The sequence below is a fragment of the Elaeis guineensis genome, chromosome 13, assembly GCF_000442705.2.
Source record: "Elaeis guineensis isolate ETL-2024a chromosome 13, EG11, whole genome shotgun sequence".
Classification (NCBI taxonomy): Eukaryota; Viridiplantae; Streptophyta; class Magnoliopsida; order Arecales; family Arecaceae; genus Elaeis; species Elaeis guineensis.
The window spans coordinates 57,334,761-57,359,182 of NC_026005.2; positions in this window are offsets into that span (position 1 = coordinate 57,334,761).

Here is a 24,422-nt window from a genome sequence, read left to right on the forward strand (position 1 = left end):
TATAAGGATAGATCTAGAAGGATGCTTGGATTGTCCCAATCCACGTACATTGATACCTTGTTGAAGCGGTTCAACATAGATAATTCCAAGAAAGGCTATCTTTTGATAGACCATGGAATTACTCTTTTCAAGAAGGATTATCGACAACTCCTGAGGAGAGAGAGCGCATGAGTAGAATATCATATGCTTCAGCAGTGGGATCTATCATGTACGTTATGACATGTACGAGGTCGGATGTGTCCTATTCACTAAGGGTAGTGAGTAGGTACCAGTCAGATCTGGGTGAGAAGCATTGGAAGATTGCAAAAGCAATTCTTAAGTATTTGAAAAATACTAAAGATCAATGGCTTATCTATGGAGACTTTGATTTGAAACTTATGGGATATACTGATTTCAGTTTTCAATCAGATTGTGATAACAGCAGAAGCGTGTCAGGCTATGTATTTATCTTGAATGGAGGAGCTGTTTGCTGAAAAAGATTCAAGCAATATACTGTGGCCAATTCTGTTTGCAAAGCAAAATACATTGCTGCATCGGATGCTGCAAAGGATGCGGTGTGGTTGTGAAAGTTTATTATCGAGCTTGAAGTTGTACCTTCCATTGATGGTCCTGTTCTGCTGTATTGTGACAGCTCCAGTGTCATAGCTCAGGCCAAAGAATCTAAGTCACACCATCGCACTAAACATGTTCTGTGCTGCTATCACCTAGTGCGAGAGATCATGAACCGAGGTGATGTCGAGCTTCAGAAGATCGATGGAAGGAAAAAACTAGCCGACCCCTTCACTAAAGTTCTCGAGATTAAAGAGTTTGATGACTTTAAATGGAAGATGGGTATAAGATACTATCCCGATTGGCTTTAGTCCAAGTGGGAGTTGTTTGGAATTGTGTCCTAAAATCAATCATGTGACGATTGAGTTCATCCTTGTATATGAATTATTGATTATTGAATAATAGTTATTCTGATATTTTTCATCAGAAAGTGACATCTTCCTTGAACTCTTGTACTGTGATGAAGTCCCTAGAACTATGCTAGTGTATAATAAAGAGAGGAATTATCATATAGTTCTTAAACAAGTTTGTGACCAAATGATACGTTATTACGGGATGATGATGTTTATCGAGTGAAGGTCGTTGTGTGCCATATGGATTGGTTATCCTCTTAACCAAGGAGTGTGGTGACACTGGTATGGCATATAGGTTAGATGTAAGGGTATATCGTCACTGAACAAGTGACTCATCTGCTGAGCGTTCTGCTGTCAAGAGCTGCTCATGAAGCACATGGGTATAAATATCCTTCAGATTTGAGATCACCATAGTGACTTGCAAGCAACTCACTGTGTTTTGGTGACGAACTACCTGAATTTTAATGCAGTAACGGAAGGCTACTGGGTATAGTCAAGTACTTACGAAGTCTGTGTGTGGATCAAGATGAGATTGACCCCTTTGGATTATTAGAGTTGATGTATCACTGTATTTTGATTTAGTAAAGCTTTGGCCAGGATAATCTATGAGATGGATTTGAAAGGTTGAAATACAATGTGGATGAAGCAATCTCGGTTGACAGTTAATCTGAGACCAGATAAGTCGAAGTAACCATCTAGCAATGGTTCCCGACATTCAGATAGGTCGAATATATGCAAAGCAATATTCTAAGAATCCTGACCCATGGTTACCGTATAATTCATCCTTTTGATCAATAATACTCAAGATGACTTCGAGTATGCTATCAACACTCATATAAGTCATCTTTATTATGTCTTAAAATTTTGCAAATCTCATGACTCCTCATGAGGATTACCCAGGCCTAGGTTTTGCTAAATTAAAATAAAGTGAGACATTCTCTTCCTGAAGTTAATCAGGAGTGGTCAATCCCATCTTAACTCACACACTGACTTCACAAGTAACTTGACTGTACCCAGAAAACTTTCGAACCTATATTAAAAATACAGGCAGTCTAGCACCAAAGCATAGTGAGTTGCTTGCAAGTCACCTAGGTGATCTCAGGTCAGAGGGACACTTATACCCATTGGCCTTAGCTAACTACTCTTGACAGTAGAGTATTACATTGGTCATGTTCCATGCAGATGTACTTCTACATCTCACCTGGATATCATACCAGTGTCTCCACACCACTTGATTACGAGAACAACCAACGCATATGGCATACAGCGACCTACACTTGATAAGTTATTGTCCTTGTTAATAACTTATCATTTGGTCATGAATAATTTAAGAACCATCTGATAAACCTTTCTTTATCGATTGATTATGGTTCTAAGGACTTCATCATAATTTAGGAGTTCATTTAAGGAAGATAGAACTTTTATGATGAACTTGCCAAATAACTATTATTATTAGATAATTCATATACTAATTCCAATCATCTACCACTTAGATGATTGGCTTTAAGACATATTTTTTAACAACTCCTACTTGTACTAAAGCCAATTAGAATGATATCAAATATCTTATCTTCCACTTAAGTTTGTAGAACTTCATAGTTCCGAGGCCTCAGCAAATGGGTCGATCAAGTTCTTCTTTATCATCGATCTTCCAAAGATCGATGTCATCCTGATCTAAAATCAAAAGTGATAGCAATACAGAGTATGCTGGTCCTTCAGTTCTTTAGCCAGATTTATGGCTCCAGTGCTACGATAGGACTAGACCATCAGTGGAGGGTGCCACTCAGAACCTGCTAATGAAGCTCAGCAACTGCACAGCTTACATGGCAGCATCATATGCTATGATGTACTCTACATCACTAACTGAGTAGACTAAAGTATCCTACTTGGAACCTTTCCAGCAAATTGCCCCTACAATTAGGGTATGATCCGATATTTTCTTATTATCATCTTGATCTGACTAAAATTGAAACATCCACATGTTTAAAGTCAGTATTTCCATATTTGAGTCACTGGACTTTAGTATTTCTCAAATACTTAAGGATTGTCCATACAATCTTTCAGTGGTTTTTACTTAGATCAGACTGGTATCTACTCACTACCATTAGTGAGTATACCATATCTGATCTTGAACATGAAAAAATTAGATGACACCCAAACCTTTATTCTTTGCAATGCTGGAATGCCATTCTCGATTAAGAGAATTTTATCCACAGACAACACAAGGAATAACACTACAGAATATTTTATCCATTTATAAATGTAGGGTTCTTCTTTGTTCCTAACAAAGACATATGTTCAAAACATATATTCCAACTCTGGGATAATAGTGAAAACGAGCTTTATAGGTCTCAACCTTTTGTCTGCGCTACTCTGATCCTTTTGAGAAATCCATTCACACCTAATGGGTTTTATCCCTTCAGGTGAATCATCTAGTGTCTATACACTGTTGATTTTCATGGACTTCAATTTGGATTTAATAGCTCCAAGCCACTTCTCAGAGTTAGACCACTACATTGCATCCCTATAGGTGATCGAATCCTTGTTAATCTCACCGAGCTCAATAGGATCGTCGTCCCAGACCTAGACACTGAAGTGTCTGTCCAGCTAATGCGATACTCTATCAGATCTCTTTAAAGGTGTTACTTTAATGGGCTCCGAGTTTGATCTAATCAAATCCGATTCTATAGGTTTACTAGATTATGTCGGTTCATTTTCTACCAGTCAAACTTCCAAGTTCAACTTGATAGGCATCAGTTGCTTCTCTAAGGAACTTCTTTCCAAAAGGAATATCCTACTGCTGATGAGTATCTTATGTTCTTCAGCATGATAGAATTAGTAATCCTTAAACACCTATTAGACCAAGAACCAAGTTTATCTGTATGCAAACCTTTGACATAGGCCGATCAACTCCAAACCCAAAGGTGAGAGAGTCTAGATCTATGCCCGTTCCATATCTCATATGGAATCTGCACAACAGACTTACTTAGTATATTTTCAGAGTAAAACAAGTAATCACACAAGAGCACAATCCTGAAACAGGTAGAGAAGTGAACCCTATTGTGGATTGAACCATGTCTAACAAAGTTCAACTTCTCCTTTCAGATACACTTTGTTCTGAAAAGAAATCCATTGAGAGAGAATCTAATTCTCTCCTAGATATGTCACAAACTCACAGGATAAGAATTCGCCTCCTCGATTTGATCGAAGAGTTCTAACACCTTATCCAGTTTGTTTCAATCTTTCATTATTGAATCATTTGAACTGTTGGTGCAAAAATCCGCCTGCGCCGGAGAAGCTGGAGTTGAGGAAGCCGCGGTCGCCGTCGGGACCTGCAAGGGAAGTCTAAACCGGAGGTGGGGTTGCTCCGGCAAGACCCTCCGACGCTCAAGTCAGTTCTCTGCCTCAACAAGAATGGAGTGCTCGAACGGAGAGTTTAGCAGAGTTTTGAGATAAGGCAAAAGAGCTTAAAGAATAACGTATCTGAGTCCCCCTTTTATAGGCGGGGGAGGCAACGGACTGATGGCGACGTTTGTAACCGCCTGGTAGTGGGCCGCCCATGGTCAGGGAAATTGATTGCAGAAGATAGTGGGGTAGACCCATGGCCATCGCCCCAGCCCGCCACGTAGGGCCTACTGCAGGTAGTGGAGCGGCGTCCGTTGCTGCTAGTTGTCAGCGAGTAGTGGGATCGTGCAGCACCTGTCGCAGGGGGAGGTGCAGCATCATAGTTATTGACACAGCCTGTCAGAGAGTAGTGGGATCGTGCAGCACCTGTCGCAGGGGGAGGTGGAGCCGCGCGGAATCCGCTACAGGAAGTGGAACGGGATCTTATTGTTATCCGCCAAGGGATGTGGATCTGTTGATCAAGGCTCGGCAGCGATCGGAGTTCGGCCTTTGCAGGAGTCCGGGAGGAGTCCCCCCCTCGGTTGAGGTCGTGGGTGGGGTTCGGCCCCCGCGGCTGATGCTGAGGTCGGAGACTGCGATCGGAGCCTGGCTCCCGTAGGAATCCGGACGAAGTCATCCTGCTGCCGATGGAGGAGCCCGGCTCCCGTAGGAGTCCGGGCGGAGCCGTGCTGATGTCGACTGTGGAGCCCGACTCCCGTAGGAGTTCGGGCGGAGCCGTACTGCTGTTGGAGGAGGAGCCCGGCTCCCGTAGGAGTCCGGGCGGAGTCGTGCTGATGTCGACCGTGGAGCCCGGCTCTCGTAGGAGTCCGGGCGGAGCCGTACTGCCGTTGAAGGAGGAGCCCAGCTCCCGTAGGAGTCCGGGCGGAGCCGTGCTGATGTCGACTGTGGAGCCCGGCTCCCGTAGGAGTCCGGGCGGAGCCGTACTGCTGTTGAAGGAGGAGCCCGGCTCCCGTAGGAGTCCGGGCGGAGCCGTGCTGATGTCGACTGTGGAGCCCGGCTCCCATAGGAGTCCGGGCGGAGCCGTGCTGATGTCGACCGTGGAGCCCGGCTCCCGTAGGAGTCCGGGCGGAGCCGTACTGCTGTTGAAGGAGGAGCCCGACTCCCGTAGGAGTCCGGGCGGAGCCGTGCTGATGTCGACTATGGAGCCCGGCTCCCGTAGGAGTTCGGGCAGAGCCGTGCTGATGTCGACCGTGGAGCCCGGCTCCCGTAGGAGGAGCCCGGGTGGAGCCGTGCTGCTGTTGAAGGAGGAGCCCGGCTCCCGTAGGAGTCCGGGCGGAGCCGTGCTGATGTCGACTGTGGAGCCCGACTCCCATAGGAGTCCGGGCGGAGCCGTACTGCTGTTGAAGGAGGAGCCCGGCTCCCGTAGGAGTCTGGGCGGAGCCGTGCTGATGTCGACTGTGGAGCCCGGCTCCCGTAGGAGTCCGGGCAGAGCCGTGCTGATGTCGACCGTGGAGCCCGGCTCCCATAGGAGGAGCCCTGGTGGAGCCGTACTGCTGTTGAAGGAGGAGCCCGACTCCCGTAGGAGTCCGGGCGGAGCCGTGCTGATGTTGACTGTGGAGCCCGGCTCCCGTAGGAGTCCGGGCGGAGCCGTGCTGATGTCGACCGTGGAGCCTGGCTCTCGTAGGAGTCCGGGTGGAGCCGTACTGCTGTTGAAGGAAGAGCCCGACTCCCGTAGGAGTCCGGGCGGAGCCGTGCTGATGTCGACTGTGGAGCCCGGCTCCCGTAGGAGTCCAGGTGGAGCCGTGCTGATGTCGACCGTGGAGCCCGGCTCCCGTAGGAGTCCGGGCGGAGCCGTACTGCTGTTGAAGGAGGAGCCCGGCTCCCGTAGGAGTCCGGGCGGAGCCGTGCTGATGTCGACTGTGGAGCCCGGCTCCCGTAGGAGTCCGGGCGGAGCCGTGCTGATGTCGACTGTGGAGCCTGGCTCCCGTAGGAGTCTGGGCGGAGCCGTACTGCTGTCGAATTCGACTGCGGGTATTTTATTCCCAACACCAGTCCCCCTACTTCCGAGTTTGAATTTCAAGCGAAGGAAGTACACAGAGTGAGATGCGCGCAGCTGGAATCGCCCCTTCGTACTTTGCACACTGCCGCCCCCATTTAATGCGCGCACGCCAGAATCCATTTTTCGGTGAAGGTGACTTGAAAAGTCTTTTCGGAACCCCCGTTGAAACGCGATCCCAAGTGTCGCTTTGCGGGAATTCGTGAGCGGTCAACCCTCGATGGCGGTGAAGGGGATAAGCGCGCCACGTGGCACACATCAGTTGGCCCAGGAATACCCACCGCCATAACTGCGCCAGGATCCGTCGGCTATTTAAACTCCTCAGCCCCTTCGAGGCCTCATTCTGGCGCTGTTCTTTCATTTGAGAGTCCTGCTTCTCTCGCCCCAGTCCCTGTCTCCTTCCCTTATACCATGTTCTCTACTCAGGAGGCTGTTTTTGAGGGGATTTTTAGGGTTTGGAAAAAGGTGAGGAGGAGAATGGCGGTCGGCGAGAATCTCCGTCGCTCTAAAGGGAGCCCAAGGAAGAATTCCTTTAACAACAGGGGTTTAATAATGGGGGCTGTCGGTGAAGTTATTCTGCCCGCGAATCTCGAAGCAGCAAGGCGAGGTGACACCGGTCAAGAGGGCGGAATAGACGTCATAAGCCATGACGGGATCCTTGACGCTGTCGGGGCCGAGAGACCAGAGGCGGTCGGCGTCGACGGTGAGGCAGTAGAACTTGTTGCGGGGACGGTGGAAGTAACGCATGCCGACCTTGCCGGAGCGTCTCGGGTGACGGTCGTCGTGGTGCATCCGGAGATGAGGCATATCTTTGGTGTCCCGACCGCTCCTGAAGTGGCTACGGTTCTTCTTGAAACAGGTCTTCGCTACTGCCGCCGTTACCCCCACCGCCTCCGGAGATCTATCCCACCCCTTTCCCGCTAAGGTTGGGGTTTCGGGAACAGAATGAGGCAAGATGGGGCGAGAGCTGTTACACGCACTGGAGAAGGATAGAGACGGAGTTCGTAGCTCGGAGCGACCTCCGATTCGTCCAGCCCGAACCGTGCTCGTGATACTCGCGATGATGTGTATCTTCTCTTTTTTTTTCTGACCCGTCGGGTCTTGTAACGTGTACTTCTGTTAAATGAAAAAGTAATTTCAGTACCTTGTTTGCATCTTGTATTAAATAGTTGCCTGTCGAACTTCTTCATTTTCCTTTCCTTCTCTTTGCCTGTGTTACGTCGTTCCAGGGTCGTCGGCGACCTTTTCAGATCATGTGGGGTCGTCATTCGCCGATCTCCTTTTCGGCTTTTGTGTCGTTCGGGGATACCCACTTGTCCGGTTCGCTCGGATTTTTCTCCGCTGAAGTCGAGACTAAGTTCGGCTCCCTTGATAGTCCGAACGGAGAAGCCCTCCGAGAGTTGGAGTAGCTCGATTCCCGTAAGGGCCAGGGCAAAGTTTTTCTGCAATCAAAGTCATAAGTAAAGTCCGGCTTCCGTAGAAGTCCGGGCGGAGTTGTCCTGTAGCTGATGTTGGCGGTGGAGCCCGGCTCCCGTAGGAGTCCGGGTGAAGTCTGGGTGAAGTCTTTTTGTGGTGGAACCCGGTTTCCGTAGGAGTCTGAAGTCTTCTTTGGCGTAGGGGCCCGGCTCCCGTAGGAGCCCGGATGAAGTCTTCTTGGCGGCGAAACCCGGCTCCCGCAGGAGTCCGGATGAAGTTTTCTTGGCGGTGGAACCCGGCTCTCGTAGGAGTCTGGGCGAAGTCTGCTTGGCGGCGGAACCTGGCTCCCGTGGGAGTCCGGGTGAAGTTTTCTTGGCGGCGGGACCCGGCTCCCGTAGGAGTCCGAGCCTTCCGCTTTGCTCATGTCAGGACGAGGTTCTCCTCCTGTTCCTGACAGGGCTGCGGGGGCACATTAGGGCGTTGCGAGGCCTCTCCCCCCATCCGGTCTAAAAGAATCGGGCCTTCGACTTTGCTCGAGTTAGGGCGAGGTTCTCCTCCTGTCCCTAACAGGGCTATGGGGGCACATATGGGCGTTGCAAGGCCTCTCCCCCCATCCGGTCTAAAAGAACCGGGCCTTCGACTTTGCTCAAGCTAGGGCGAGGTTCTCCTCCTGTCCCTAACAGGGCTGTGGGGGCACATATGGGCGTTGCAAGGCCTCTCCCTCCATCCGGTCTAAAAGAATCGGGCCTTCGACTTTGCTCAAGTTAGGGCGAGGTTCTCCTCCTGTCCCTAACAGGGCTGTGGAGGCACATATGGGTGTTGCGAGGCCTCTCCCCCCATCCGGTCTAAAAGAACCGGGCCTTCGACTTTTATAAGGTTGACCTCTCATTTTTGATACCGTCTGCTTGAATTGTCCTAAGACAAATGAGCACGCATTTTTTGATTAGGACGAAATCACTGGTAGTACATTCGTAAGTTTTCTGAGCTCCACGGTCGCGGGAGGTCGGCTCCTCCGAGTTCTTTGAGATAATAAGTTTCAGGTCGGACTACTTCTTTGACCTCATAAGGTCCCTCCCAGTTTGGGGCAAGCTTCCCCTGGCCCTGTGGTTGTGAGACAGCAGCTCGTCGGAGCACTAGATCCCCTGCTTTGAATATCTTGTTCTTGACTCGGGCGTTGTAATATCGGGCAACTTTCTGTCTGTAGGCTGCCATTCGAACCTGAGCAATCTCCCGCCTTTCTTTCAGTAGGTCGAGGTTAGCTCTGAGACTTTGTGCGTTCTGGGGTTCGTCGAATGCCACGACTCGCGCCGACGGGAGTTTAAGCTCGATCGGGATGACGGCTTCCGTACCAAAGGCTAGAGCAAAGGGAGTCTCTCCTGTAGGCAACCTCTGGGTGGTCCGATAAGCCCATAGTACATGATAAAGTTCGTCCGCCCAAGTCCCTTTTGCTCTTTCGAGCCTGGTCTTGATCCCCTGCAAAAGGGTTCTGTTTGTTACCTCGGCTTCGCCATTCGCCTGGGGATGGGCCACTGATGTGAATTTGTGGGAGATGTTTAGGTCTTCACAGAATTTAGCAAATCTGGCTCCCGCGAATTGCCGTCCATTATCAGTGATGAGGGTTCTAGGCAAACCGAACCTGCACACAATCGATTTCCAGACGAAATCCTGCACTTTCGCTTCTGTGATTTTGGCTAGTGGCTCGGCCTCGACCCATTTGGTGAAGTAGTCGATTGCTACAAGGAAGAATTTCCTTTGACCAGACGCCATGGGAAAGGGGCCAAGAATATCCATTCCCCATTGCGCAAAAGGCCATGGGGCACTCAAGGGTGTAAGCTCGGTAGCAGGTTGTCTCTGGACGTTGGCGTATCTCTGGCATCGATCACACTTTTTGACATATTCAATTGAATCATGGTGCATTGTTGGCCAGTAATACCCTTGGCGGAGTAGCTTGTGGGATAGAGACCTGGTACCTAAATGGCTTCCGCAAGCTCCCTCGTGCACTTCCCATAAAGCGTAGTCAGCTTCTGAGGGTCGGAGGCATCTCAAGAGAGGCAAGGAGTACGATCTTTTGTACAATTTGCCCTCATAAAAGATGTACCGGGAGGCTTGATTTCGGAGTTTCCGGGCTTCTTTCGCGTCTTAGGGGAGAATCCCATCTCTAAGATAGGTTATTAGCGGGTCGACCCAGCTGGGCTCGTGGTCGATCTCCATTACGAGTCGCGGTTCTTCCGTACTCGATCGTTTCGAAACTTCAAAGAGGACGCCTTTTGGCAATTCGGCCGGAGCCGATGTCGCCAGCTTGGAGAGAAGATCGGCTCTGGTGTTCTCCGATCTTGGAATTTGCCTGATGTCAAAATCGCCAAAGGTAGGGATGAACTTCTTCACCTTCTCAAGATATTTGGCCATACTGTCCTCCCGCGCTTCAAAGCTCCCGCTGACTTGCCCCACCACAAGTTGGGAATCGCTGTGCACCCGGAGTTGACCTATTTCGAGCTCCCTGGCGAGCCTCAATCCTGCGATCAGAGCTTCATACTCCGCTCTATTGTTTGTTGTGGGGAATTTGAAACGCAGAGCGTACTCCGCAACGACTCCCTCTGGGCTGGTCAAGATCAAGCCTGCACCCGCGCCTGCCATGTTGGACGATCCGTCCACATGGAGGGTCCAAAAGCTATCGGACGAACTGGCTTCTTCGTCGGGGGAGTTCGGTTGAGTCCTCAGGTCGTCAATTTTGTTTTGCTCAGGTTCAGCCTCCTCGGGGATGGTGCATTCTACTATGAAATCCGCCAACACCTGGGCTTTTATCGTCGGTCTAGGCTTGTAGTTGATGTCGAATTCTGTGAGCTCGATGGTCCATTTCGCCATTCTTCCGGAGATATTAGCTCGGTGCAAAACCGCCTTGATCGGTTGGTCGGTGAGTAACGTCACCGTATGCCCTTGAAAGTAAGGCCGGAGTCTCCGAGCTGCAATCAACAAGGCGTAGGTCAGTTTTTCTAATTTAGTATACCTGGTCTCGGCGTCCCTCAACACGCGACTAATGTAGTAGACTGGTCGCTGGACTTTCATTTCCTCTTTAACAAGGACAGCTGCAAGGGCTGTGGGAGAGACCGCCAGGTACAAAAATAATTCCTCCTTAGGCTCGAGCTTCGCCAGTAGTGGGGGCGAGCTAAGGTAGCTTTTCAATTCTTCGAATGCCTGTTGGCATTCAGGGGTCCAACAGAAGTTCTTCGGCTGTTTGAGGGTTTGAAAGAAGGGCAGACATCGTTCGGCCGACCTCGCGACGAAGCGATTAAGAGCCGCGACTCTTCCCGTGAGGCATTGAACCTCCTTGATCGACCTTGGGGCAGTCATATTTTGGATGGCGCGAATTTTCTCCGGATTGGCCTCGATCCCGCATCCCGACACCATGAAGCCCAGGAACTTTTCTGAGGTTACCCCAAAGGCGCATTTGGTCGGGTTCAGCTTCATTCTATACTTTCGAAGAGCGCCAAAGGTTTCCTCGAGGTCGGCTACATGATTTTCGGAAGACCTGCTTTTCACGAGCATATCGTCCACATAAACCTCCATGTTTCGGCCGATTTGCTCCTTGAAGATCTTGTTCACCAGTCGTTGATAGGTTGCACCCGCGTTCTTGAGGCCGAACGGCATAACCCTGTAGCAGTAAAGGCCGCGATTAGTGATAAAAGCGGTCTTTTCTTCATCTTCCGATGCCATTCTAATCTGGTTATAGCCGGAGAATGCGTCCATGAAAGTGAGAAGCTCATGACCCGAGGTAGCATCCACCAATTGATCGATCCTGGGAAGGGGGTAGCTGTCCTTTGGGCAAGCTTTATTCAGCTTTTTGAAGTCGATACACATCCTCCACTTGCCGTTTGCTTTCTTGACCAAGACAACATTGGAGATCCACTCTGGATAATTGACCTCCTTGATGAATCCGGCCTTGAGAAGTTTATCCACTTCCTAGGCTATCGCCTTCTGCCTCTCCGGGGCCTGACTCCAGATTTTTTCTTTTGTTGGCCGATGTTTAGGGTCGACCGCCAGATGATGTTCCATGACTTCTGTCTCAATCCCCGGCATATCCACCGGGACCCATGCAAAAACGTCCGCATTCCTTCAGAGAAAATCCACGAGATGCGTCCGCACCTCCTCCTTCAGGTTGGAGCCAATTAACACCACATGCTCCGCATTCCCATCATTCAAAGGAATTGGTATTAGGTCCTCGATCAGGCCGCCCCTCTCTTCAGTGAGGTCGTCGCGCGCATCCAACCCATCGACTGGACAGAGGTCCGCTTGATCGCTTCTTTGCAGGGCAATATTGTAGCAGTGCTTGGCCAGCGCTTGGTCTCCCCGAACTTCTCCAATCCCCTTGTCAGTGGGGAACTTCAACTTCAAATGGTAGGTTGAAACAACGGCTCTAAGGGCATTGAGGCCGGGTCGGCCAAGAATTGCATTGTAGGCAGACGGCGCCTTTACCACCAGGAAATTTACCAGGGCTCTGGACTGCTTTGGATGCTGACCCGCGGTCACAGTTAGAGCTATCATTCCTTCCGTCGGAATGGCGTCACCAGTGAACCCTATCAAGGGGGAGCACATCGGCCTTAGATGACCACCAAGAGTGGCCATTCTCGAATAGGCACTGTAGAATAAGATGTCGGCCGAACTTTCGTTGTCGACGAGAATGCGACGGACGTCATAATTTGCTATGTTCAAGGAAACTACGACTGCGTCGTTATGAGGAAATTGGACTCCCTGGGCATCTTCTTCAGTGAAGGCTATGGGCTCTTCGACTTTTTGCCGCTTGAGGGGTGCAGCTGCCTCCGACCGGGATTCTCCCGAGATGACGTTGACGGAATCCGGCGAAGGCCGGTCCTCCGGCCATCCTTTATCAGCAACCATAGCCGGAGGTAGTTGTGCAGAAACCTCACGGGAGGGCATCGGATGGGGAAAAGAGGATTGGATGCCGGAAAAGATGGCCGGAAGCGGGTCCGTTGAGTGCTCCTTTAAGAACAAGGGTGCTGCGAAGACACAAGGCCCCTCCTTCTAGCGCCAATCCTGTTGGTGCAAAAATCCGCCTGCGCCGGAGAAGCTGGAGTTGAGGAAGCCGCGGTCGCCATCGGGACCTGCAAGGGAAGTCTAAATCGGAGGTGGGGTTGCTCCGACAAGACCCTCTGACGCTCAAGTCAGTTCTCTGCCTCAACAAGAATGGAGTGCTCGAACGGAGAGTTTAGCAGAGTTTTGAGATAAGGCAAAAGAGCTTAAAGAATAACGTATCTGAGTCCTCCTTTTATAGGCGGGGGAGGCAACGGACTGATGGCGACGTTTGTAACCGCCTGGTAGTGGGCCGCCCATGGTCAGGGAAATTGATTGCGGAAGATAGTGGGGTAGACCCGTGGCCATCGCCCCAGCCCGCCACGTAGGGCCTACTGCAGGTAGTGGAGCGGCGTCCGTTGCTGCTAGTTGTCAGCGAGTAGTGGGATCGTGCAGCACCTGTCGCAGGGGGAGGTGCAGCATCATAGTTATTGACACAGCCTGTCAGAGAGTAGTGGGATCGTGCAGCACCTATCGCAGGGGGAGGTGGAGCCGCGCGGAATCCGCTACAGGAAGTGGAACGGGATCTTATTGTTATCCGCCAAGGGACGCGGATCTGTTGATCAAGGCTCGGCAGCGGTCAGAGTTCGGCCTTTGCAGGAGTCCGGGAGGAGTCCCCCCCTCGGTTGAGGTCGTGGGTGGGGTTCGGCCCCCACGGCTGATGCTGAGGTCGGAGACTGCGGTCGGAGCCTGGCTCTCGTAGGAATCCGGACGAAGTTGTCCTGCTGCCGATGGAGGAGCCCGGCTCCCGTAGGAGTCCGGGCGGAGCCGTGCTGATGTCGACTGTGGAGCCCGGCTCCCGTAGGAGTCCGGGCGGAGCCGTACTGCTGTTGGAGGAGGAGCCCGGCTCCCGTAGGAGTCCGGGCAGAGTCGTGCTGATGTCGACCGTGGAGCCCGGCTCTCGTAGGAGTCCGGGCGGAGCCGTACTGCCGTTGAAGGAGGAGCCCGGCTCCCGTAGGAGTCCGGGCGGAGCCGTGCTGATGTCGACTGTGGAGCCCGGCTCCCGTAGGAGTCCGGGCGGAGCCGTACTGCTGTTGAAGGAGGAGCCCGACTCCCGTAGGAGTCCGGGCGGAGCCGTGCTGATGTCGACCATGGAGTCCGGCTCCCGTAGGAGTCTGGGCGGAGCCGTACTGCTGTTGAAGGAGGAGCCCGGCTCCCGTAGGAGTCCGGGCGGAGCCGTGCTGATGTCGACTGTGGAGTCCGGCTCCCGTAGGAGTCCGGGCGGAGCCGTGCTGATGTCGACCGTGGAGCCCGGCTCCCGTAGGAGGAGCCCGGGTGGAGCCGTGCTGCTGTTGAAGGAGGAGCCCGGCTCCCGTAGGATTCCGAGCGGAGCCGTGCTGATGTCGACTGTGGAGCCCGGCTCCCGTAGGAGTCCGGGCGGAGCCGTACTGCTGTTGAAGGAGGAGCCCGGCTCCCGTAGGAGTCTGGGCGGAGCAGTGCTGATGTCGACTGTGGAGCCCGGCTCCCGTAGGAGTCCGGGCGGAGCCGTGCTGATGTCGACCGTGGAGCCCGGCTCCCGTAGGAGGAGCCCGGGTGGAGCCGTACTGCTGTTGAAGGAGGAGCCCGGCTCCCGTAGGAGTCCGGGCGGAGCCGTGCTGATGTTGACTGTGGAGCCCGACTCCCATAGGAGTCCGGGCAGAGCCGTGCTGATGTCGACCGTGGAGCCCAGCTCCCGTAGGAGTCCGGGTGGAGCCGTACTGCTGTTGAAGGAGGAGCCCGGCTCCCGTAGGAGTCCGGGCGGAGCCGTGCTGATGTCGACTGTGGAGCCCGACTCCCGTAGTAGTCCGGGCGGAGCCGTGCTGATGTCGACCGTGGAGCCTGGCTCCCGTAGGAGTCCGGACGGAGCCGTACTGCTGTTGAAGGAGGAGCCCGACTCCTGTAGGAGTCCGGGCGGAGCCGTGCTGATGTCGACTGTGGAGCCCGGCTCCCGTAGGAGTCCGGGCGGAGCCGTGCTGATGTCGACCGTGGAGCCTGGCTCCCGTAGGAGTCCGGGCGGAGCCGTACTGCTGTCGAATTCGGCTGCGGGTATTTTATACCCAACATGAACATTTCAAATGATTCAGCCCAGATGCACCCATGCCCAGATAGGTCATCTGTAATGAAATATTAATATCTTCCTCTGGTACTTAAGTTCACAGCTCCACATATATCACTATGTATGAGACTTAAAACTTTATCAGCTCTTTCACCTTTTCCATTAAAAGGTGACTTTGTCATCTTTTCAAGAAGACAAGACTCACAGGCTATCAATGATTCACAATCATTGATGTCGAGATTTTCTTCTCAAACTAATCCATTTATCCTGTTCTTGTCAAGGTGACTAAGCCAAAGATAGACCTCCATGATATTATCTAACTTGGGTGTGTACATTACACTTAATAGGCTGTGTAAATATTAAATATCATTTTTTTCTTATCCATGTGTTATTGTAACATTATTCATAATAATATCACAATAATCTTCTTTTATTAATGAATGATGATCATCTTTGGCCAAAAGACCAACAAAGATTACATTCATCATAAACAATGGACAATAGTAACAATTACTCTAAATGACAATATTTGAAAATAAGCTCTATAATTCTTAAAGTTAGGATTGGAATAAGACTTCTATCCCTAACATTCAAGAATTTCTCACCATTTTCAAACATTTCACTTACTTGTAGTCCCATCAATAAATTGCATAAGACCATTGGTGTCTAATAAATAGGTAGTAGAATTACATAGAGAAACTTTAAGGTGTTATTATATAACATCTTTGATGAGCAACTCTTGCTCCTTTCTCTTGTTCAGCCTATTATGGTCAAGGGAAGCAAGATAATTCTTCTTCCTATGACCCTGCTTCTCACAGTAGAAGCAACATGCCTGATTTGGATCAATTTTGGACTAGTTATTTTGACAGGACTAAGAAGCCCCAATACGAATCTATTTGTACTACTGAACCAAATTCAACTTTCGATACTACTTAACAAAGTTGGGTCCCAAAGTCATCACTATCTAACATCGATTGGAGCAATTAAGGTTTAGCCTTATTTTGAGAAAAGAGAACAATGACCTAATGTATATGAATTATTTTAAGCCTAGAGACTTGAACTTTAGTCTCAAGATTCTCTCACTATTTTGTTCAAATTGGTAGCCTCTACCTCTAATTCGAAAAATTACTTTAATTTTCTAGTAGGTACTAGAATCTACATAGACTACAGACAAGCCCGATTTTGGTCGGCCAACCCATCTGCATCTACGGGTAGGTTCATTAACTAATTGTTTCTCCAAACAACTTCTAGTAATTTAATTTTGCCCCAGAAACCTAATCAGTAGGCTTTGGCCTCCACTGTAAGGATCCGATTAGGTCCAACCATTAACATGACCATACATGGTGCATCTAACCAACGAATGATTAAGCCCAACTTTGGTTGGCTAACCTAACAACCATTAGAGAGATACTTCCAAGTCGTCATATGATGAGTGATAATTCCATTAGTCAACAAGCACCAGGCCTTTGGGTCTGCAATGATTATTGAGTTAATGGACCCATTATCAAACACCTTAATGGGAGGCTATGACTCAGTTATCTCCATAATTTTATCATTTTAAGGATCTAATAATTTTAAAAGATTTAAAATTATTAGTGATTTAAGAATAGAAAAGATATGGACCAATTTGCTCCCACTGACTTCATCAAGTCAAGTCCTCCCACTGACTTCTTAAGTCATTAACAAGGACTAGGATCAAATTTGATCCATGGGCACCTAGATCAGTCTCACTGAATGAAATCAGACTCAGTGATTTCTTATGTGACATGGGTTAGCACAAATCAATGAGCAACCTAATCAAGACCTGATTAACCACATTGGTCAGGTAAATATGATCGATGGGAGGGTCTGCCAAAGCTTGCCTTAGACACCATAAGAAATGATCAGGTAAGCGGGCTCTCAATTAAAAACCATCGGTCAGGTTTACCTTAGACACCAACTGGTTTATCAATTTTGATTTGGTTTGCCTAAAGACTCGGGCTCAGCCGCTGAGCCACGATCAGTGTCCATTTGTTAGATATATGGACTTTGATCAACTACAACTGTTGAAGTGATCTATAAGAATGACCTAATCCTAATTAACTTTTAATTTGGTTTGATCAATTTCTTAACTTAGTCCATATTTAATCTAACCCTAGGTCTAACCCAGTTAATGACCTGATCAAAGCTAACCCATTACCTTTTAACCCATGTTTTATGAAATTGTCTTAGGATCTTTAAATCACAAACCTAGATCCTAAACAATCACTTAATTCTTTTAATTAGGTTCATGGCTGAGGGTTGGGGTTTGGCATTTTGAAAATCATTTTCAACTTTTGAAAGATTTAATACAATTTAGTATTGTTTCACTAAATAGGTTGACTCATTTCAAAAATGAGTCGGCTTGTTTCACTAACAAACACTAACAATTAAAATCAGTCAGAAAAATAATTGAGCCAACTTTTCAGTCAAGCTAGATTGCTAGTCAAGCTAGCCCGATAAGCAAACAGAACCTTCGTAAGATCCTATTTTTGACTGATTTTAATCTATGTACATTACATAAAATTTCATGAAATGAAATAGACCTAATCTAAAATATTCATGATAATATTTATTTAAACTCTTTTAAATTTTTTAGATCGCAACGTACCAGAACAACCTTTGCACTGTAAGGGATAAACCTTACAGTAGGACAACCTACAGTCCGTGCGATCATTATTTTATTTTAATACAATTATGAACATGTTATAAAAGAACCTAGATGCTCTGATACCACTGATGGAAAAGGTGTAGGGTTTTATGCATGAATTTCAAAATAATTTTGAAATATAACGTAGTGAAATATGTAAATTAAATGATTTAATATACAAATGCATGTAATCAGATTACTAAACCCTACAATTAAGACCTATAACATGTCATATTCTATTTATAAAAATTAAAAAATAAAAACTTTGATATTGATCAAATCAATACCCTAGATCTAAAATAGTTTTAGATCTAAAACCTAGATCACATCTAGATAAGTGAAGAGATCAAATCTCTTACCTTCATGCAGGTCAAGAACTCCATGGTTGATTTCTTTTGTTGCCTTTGGAGCCGCACATACGTCCGACCTCTACACGTGATTCACACGAGGCTGCAATAAAATCGAAAGTTTGTCGAATGAAGATCCACTCGAAGTGATAGCTTCTTGTAGATCCCTCCGAATGGTTAATCTAAAAATATTCTTCAGATCTCTTGGACATTCCAAGAGATGAAGAATATGAGGAGGAATAAGGGAGAAGTCAAACCCTTTGACCTCCCTAAAATTAGAAATAATATGTAATAGAAAAAAATCCTAAGAGAAGATAGTTCTTCTTTTTCAGGTCATCAACGATTGATGTCCTGAGAACATCTCTATGCTAGAACATGAGAAGACCTTCTTCTCTAGATGTTTTTTAAACTTTCAGATCTTATGATATCTGATTTTTTTCATAGAAAAATCTCATGATTGATGGAGAAGAAGGGTTCTAAAAGAAACCTTAAGAGAAGATCTTCTTTTCTTCTTCTTCTCTCATTAGAACATGATCAGATCATGTCTAAAATTAGATCACCATGCCCCAACTCATTAGAGCATGAATCCATCACACCATCCCTCTTTCTTTCTCAAATTTTTATCATATAAAAATATAAAATAAAGAGAGAATAATTTGAAAGGAAAACAGTAAGGGAAAATAATCTTCTCTCTTACCTTTTGTTTCTACAAGACATCAACTTTTGATCTCTTGATAGAAGACTCTTCTCCAAGGATATTGGCACCTCAAACTACCCATGCCATCCTCTTTGTCCTTTGGTTTTTCTTTCAATAATCCAGTGATTTTTTGACTCCTTATTCTTATCATATGGGGCGGCAACTTTATATAAGGTGGACTAGGTCATAAGACCTAGTCTAACAAGGAGTCCATGGGGCGTCCAACTCTTGGACGCCCCTTGCCTTTTAATTTTTGTGGAGAGCCTGATAACAAGCATAAAAGGATGACAAAAAAGAAGGGATAAGCATGGAGGAAGTTGGTGCATGAGAGGAAGGAAGAGTTCTTGTGAAGAGGGACTCTTTCAAAAAAGAAATGAACCTAAACCACTTTCCATAATAAACCATATTACTTTCCATATTTAACCAAATCAAATCTGATTCAAATCTCTAGAATAAGTGGTATGAGATTACTTTCCTTAGATATTGATATCACATAAAAATTATTTGGAATTAAATATACGGCATGGGCTTGGAGTTTCTTAGGTGGCATAGGATAAGAGATGGAATCCTAGTCTAACTAGGATTCTTATGTAGACTAAATCAAGCTCTTTGAACCCAATCCAAATTAATTATAACCTAATTAATAATAATTTTAGTCCAACTAAGAGTTTAATTAAATCAGATTAAATTATATTTAATTCTAATTTAAATCCTAACTTAATTAGAAATTAGGTGCATACAAGTCCTAGTCGAATAAGGACTTGTTCTGCCCTACAACCGGCTTATCCAATAAACTAATTAGACTTAATCCAATTAAATCCAAACTAATTTTAGTTGAATCAAATTCAATTAGACTTGATCTCAACCCAATTGCTCAATCAGATTGAGCCAATTAGCAATCCAATTGCTAATCGATCCTCCTACAACACTTGCATTAGGTCAAATATCAATCACATTGATCATTTAACCTTAGAATGATTCTCAATCATCGATTAACTATTTGATTAGGTTACAATCTCTTATGTGTATGATCCTATAGGTTCGAACCTAAGTCGGTAGCACAGGAACCAATTTTTGTACCAGTCGAAGTAACTATCTAGTAATGGTTCTCGACGTCTAGATAGGTCGAATGTATGCAAAACAACATTCTAAGAACCCTGACCCATGGTTACCGTATAATTCATCCTTTTGACCAATAATGCTTAAGTCGACTTCGACTATGCTATCAACACTCATTTAAGTCATCTCTATTGTGTATCAAAATTTTGCAAATCTCGTGACTCCTCACGAGGATTACCTAGGCCCAGGTTTTGCTAAATTAAAATACAGTGAGACATTCTCTTCCTGAAGTTAATCAGGAGTGGTCAATCCCATCTTGACTCATACACCGACTTCACAAGTACTTGACTGTACCCAAAAATCTTTCGAACTTATATTAAAAATACAAACAGTCCGGCACCAAAGCATAGTGAGTTGCTTGCAAGTCACCATGGTGATCTCATATCGGAGGGACACTTATACCCATTGGCTTTAGCTAACTACTCTTGACAGTAGAGTATTACATGGTCACATTCAATACAAATGTACTGCTACATCTCACTTGGATGCCATACCAGTGTCTCCACACCACTTGGTTACGAGGACAACCAACGCATATGGCATACAGCGACCTACGCTTGATAAGTTATCATCCTTGTTAATAACTTATCATGTGATCGTGAACAATTTAAGAACCATCCAATAAATCTTTCTTTATCGATTAATTATGGTTCTAAGGACTTCATCATAATTTAGGAGTTCATTTAAGGAAGATAGAACTTTTATGATGAACCTGCCAAATAATTATTATTATTAGATAATTTATATACTAATTCCAATCATCTACCACTTAGATGATTGGCTTTAGGACATATTTTCCAACAGTTGTGCCATCTTCAATGCTAAAATACGGGATGGTGCCTCTATCACTGATCATGTATTATACATGATCGAGCTGATGGAGAGTTTGAGCAAGCTCGGCTTTCCCTTGCATGAGCAGCTTGGGAAAGATGCAATACTAAACTCGCTGCCCAAGTCTTATCTCCCATTCCTCACTCATTATAGAATGACAAAGCCTGAAGTAAACTACCACGGGTTACTGGGGTTGCTTCAGAACTTTGAGAAGGATCACCAACTCCACAAGGAGCGAGTGAACTTAGTGGGAGGTTCGTCTTCTGGTTTTCGACCCTTTAAAAAAGGGAAGAAGAACAAGAAGAAAAAAGTGAAGAAGGTGCAAGTTCAGGCTAGGACATCAGTGCAGGGTCAGATTAAAAAGATCAAGCTCGATAAGAGTCAAGCTGAATACTTTTTTTGCAAGAAGTGGGGGCATTTGAAGAGAAACTGTCCTCAGTACATTACCTCCCTGGATCTGAACAGGCAGAGAAAGAAGCAAGCTGTTGCTGGGTAAAGTATTTATATGATAACTCCTTGCAATTTCTCTATTTGTGACATAATTGATTGGGTATCGGATACCGGTAGCCCTTACCATATTTGTAATTTGTTGCAGGGATTGCAGGTCAGTAGGAGATTCAAGCAAGATGAGAGATTCCTGAACATTGGAGATGGAAGACCAGTTCCACTTCTAGCATTAGGAATCTTGAAACTTATATTTGAGTCCCATACCGTTATTCTTAATGATTGTCATTTCTGTCCTAGTTTCTTTTTAAATATCATTTCTGCAGACCTTCTGGCCAAAAATAATTATAAAATTTTAATAAAGAAATAAGTTTGTAATATCATTATGAATGATGTTACTATTTTTTGTAGATATTTGAACAATAGTGTGTATATGTTATCACAACCTATTAACATAGTCTATTCTACTGGCAAGTACCTTAGATTAGATAGTGTATCAGATATCTACTTATGGCACTATAGGCTAGGTCATATAAACAAGAACAGGATAAATAGGTTGACTCAAGAGAGAATTCTTGAAGTTAGTGATTGTGAATCACTTCCAACCTGTGAGTCCTATCTTCTTGGTAAAATGACCAAGTCACCTTTTACTGAAAAAGATGAGAGAGCTACTGAGCTCTTGGGTCTAGTACATACTGATGTATGCAGGCCCATGAGCACAAGTACTAGAGGTGGATATTTCTACTTCATCATTTTCACGGATGATCTACCCAGATATGGATATGTCTATCTGATGAAACATAAGTCAGATTCATTTGAAATGTTCAAACGATTTCGATGTGAAGTAGAAAAATAAATTGGAAAGAGTATTAAAACTCTTTGGTCTGACCAAGGATGGGAATACCTTTCTGGTGAGTTTCTCACATATCTAGGAGAGAATGAGATTCTCTCTCAATGGACTCCTCTAGAAATACTACAGCATAATGGTGTGTCTAAAAAGAGAAATCAAATTTTGTTAGACATGGTCCGATTCATGATGGGTTTTGCCAGCTTGCTGATATCCTTCTGGGGATATGCACTCGAATCGATCTGTTATCTGTTAAATAGAGTTCCAAGTAAGTCTATAATTAAGACCCCATATGAGATATGGACAGGGCATAAGCCAGCACTTTCACACCTTATGGTTTGGGGGTGTCCGTCTTATGTCAAATGGTTAGTTACAGATAAATTTGGACCTAGATCTGATAAATGCACATTCATAGGGTACCCCAAAGAGACCAAAGGATATTTTTTCTATCATGCTGATGAACAAAAGGTGTTCGTCAGTCTTAAGGCAACCTTTTTAGAAAAAGAGTTCCTTGGTGAAGGAATTGTTGTCTCTAAAGTTGAACTTGATGAAGTTCAACCGGTAGAAGGACCAACACCAATAGCTGAACCTGAGTCGGATTTGATTAGATCAGATCTAGAGCTCAATGTACCTGCACCATTAAGATGATTCGATAGAGTACTGCGTCAGCCAGACAGATACTATGATTTTTTGGTCCGGAACGGTGATCCCATCGAACTCGATGAGAACGATGAGGATTTGATCACCTATATGGACACAATGCAGAAACCTGATTCTGAGAAATGGCTTGAAGCCATGCAATCCAAAATAGAGTCTATGAAGGTCAACGATGTATGGACATTGGTTGACCCACCTGAAGGGGTCAAACCCATTAGGTGTAAATAGGTCTTCAAAAGGAAGAGGGGTGCAGACGGAAAGGTGGAGACCTATAAAGCCCGTCTGGTTGTCAAGGGGTATCGTCAACGTTATGGTATTGATTATGATGAGACATTCTCTTTTGTGGCAATGCTCAAATCCATTCGGATAATGCTTGCAATAGCTGCCCATCTAGATTATGAGATCGGGCAGATGGATGTAAAGACAGCTTTTTTGAATGGAGAGCTGATCGAAGAGGTGTATATGATACAACCTGAGGGGTTTACATTCACAGATGAGTTCAAGATGTGCAAGCTTCAGAGATCCATTTATGGATTGAAGCAAGCTTCTCAGAGTTGGAACATGCATTTTGATAAGGTGATCAAAACGTATGGCTTCGTTAAGAACGGAGAAGAGCCCTACATCTATAAATGGGTAAATGGTCCAATTGTGATATTCCTTGTCTTGTACGTAGATGACATTCTCTTAATCGAGATTGACATCCCCATACTACAGGAAATAAAAGTTTGGTTGTGATCGCAGTTCTCCATGAAGGACTTGGGTGGAGCATCCTACATCCTAGGGATGAAGATTTATAGGGATAGATCTAAAAGGATGCTTGGGTTATCCCAATCTACGTACATAGACACTATGCTGAAGAGGTTCAGCATGGAGAATTTCAAGAAGGGCTATCTACCGATAGGCCATGAAATTTTTTTCTCTAAAAAGGATTGTCCAACAACTCCTGAAGAGAGAGAGCGTATGAGTAGAGTCCCATATGCTTCGATCATGGGATCTATCATGTATGCCATGATATATACAAGGTCAGATGTGGCATACTCATTAGGAGTAGTGAGTAGATACCAATCTGATCCTGAAAAAAATCACTGAAAAGTGGTTAAAGCAATCCTTAAGTATTTGAGAAATACTAAAAACCAATGGTTGGTTTATGACGAGTCAGATATGAAACTTGTGGGTTTCACAGACTCCAACTTTCAATCTGACCATGATGATAGTAGAAGCGTGTCGGGTTATATCTTTACTCTGAATGGTGGAGCCATCTGCTGGAAGAGTTTCAAGCAGCATAATGTGGCAGACTTTACTAGTAAGGCGGAGTACATCGCAGCATCGGATGCCACAAAGGAAGCTGTGTGGCTGAGAAAATTTATCATCGAGCTCGGAGTAGCACCCTCCCTCGATGGTCCGATCCTGCTCTATTATGACAGTACTGGTGCCATAGCTCAGGCAAAGGAACCCAAAGCACACCAGCAGATGAAGCATATTTTGCCCCGCTTCCATCTGATCCGGGAGATCGTGGATCGAGATGACATCGATCTTCAGAAGATTGATGGAAAGGAGAACCTGGCCGACCCCTTCACTAAAGCCCTGGTGACAAAGCAGTTCGACAACCACAAGTTGAAAATGGGTATTAGATACTGTGCCGAGTGACTTTAGGATAAGTGGGAGTTGTTGGGAAATATATCTTAAAGCCAATCGTCAATCTGTTGACGGTTGAGCAACCTTGCATTGTAATTAATTTATTAATAAATAAAATATATATTTTTGGCATTTTCATCATAAGTTTTCATCTTCTAATGAACTTCATTGTTGTGATGAAGTCCTTAGGACTATTTAGGTTCGATAAATAGAGAATTTATCGATTAGTCCTTAAAACTGTTCATGACCAAATGATAGGCTGTTAATAAGGACGATAACTTCTATCGAGCATAGGTCGCTGTAGGCTATATGAGTTGGTTGTCCTCTTAACCAAGGAG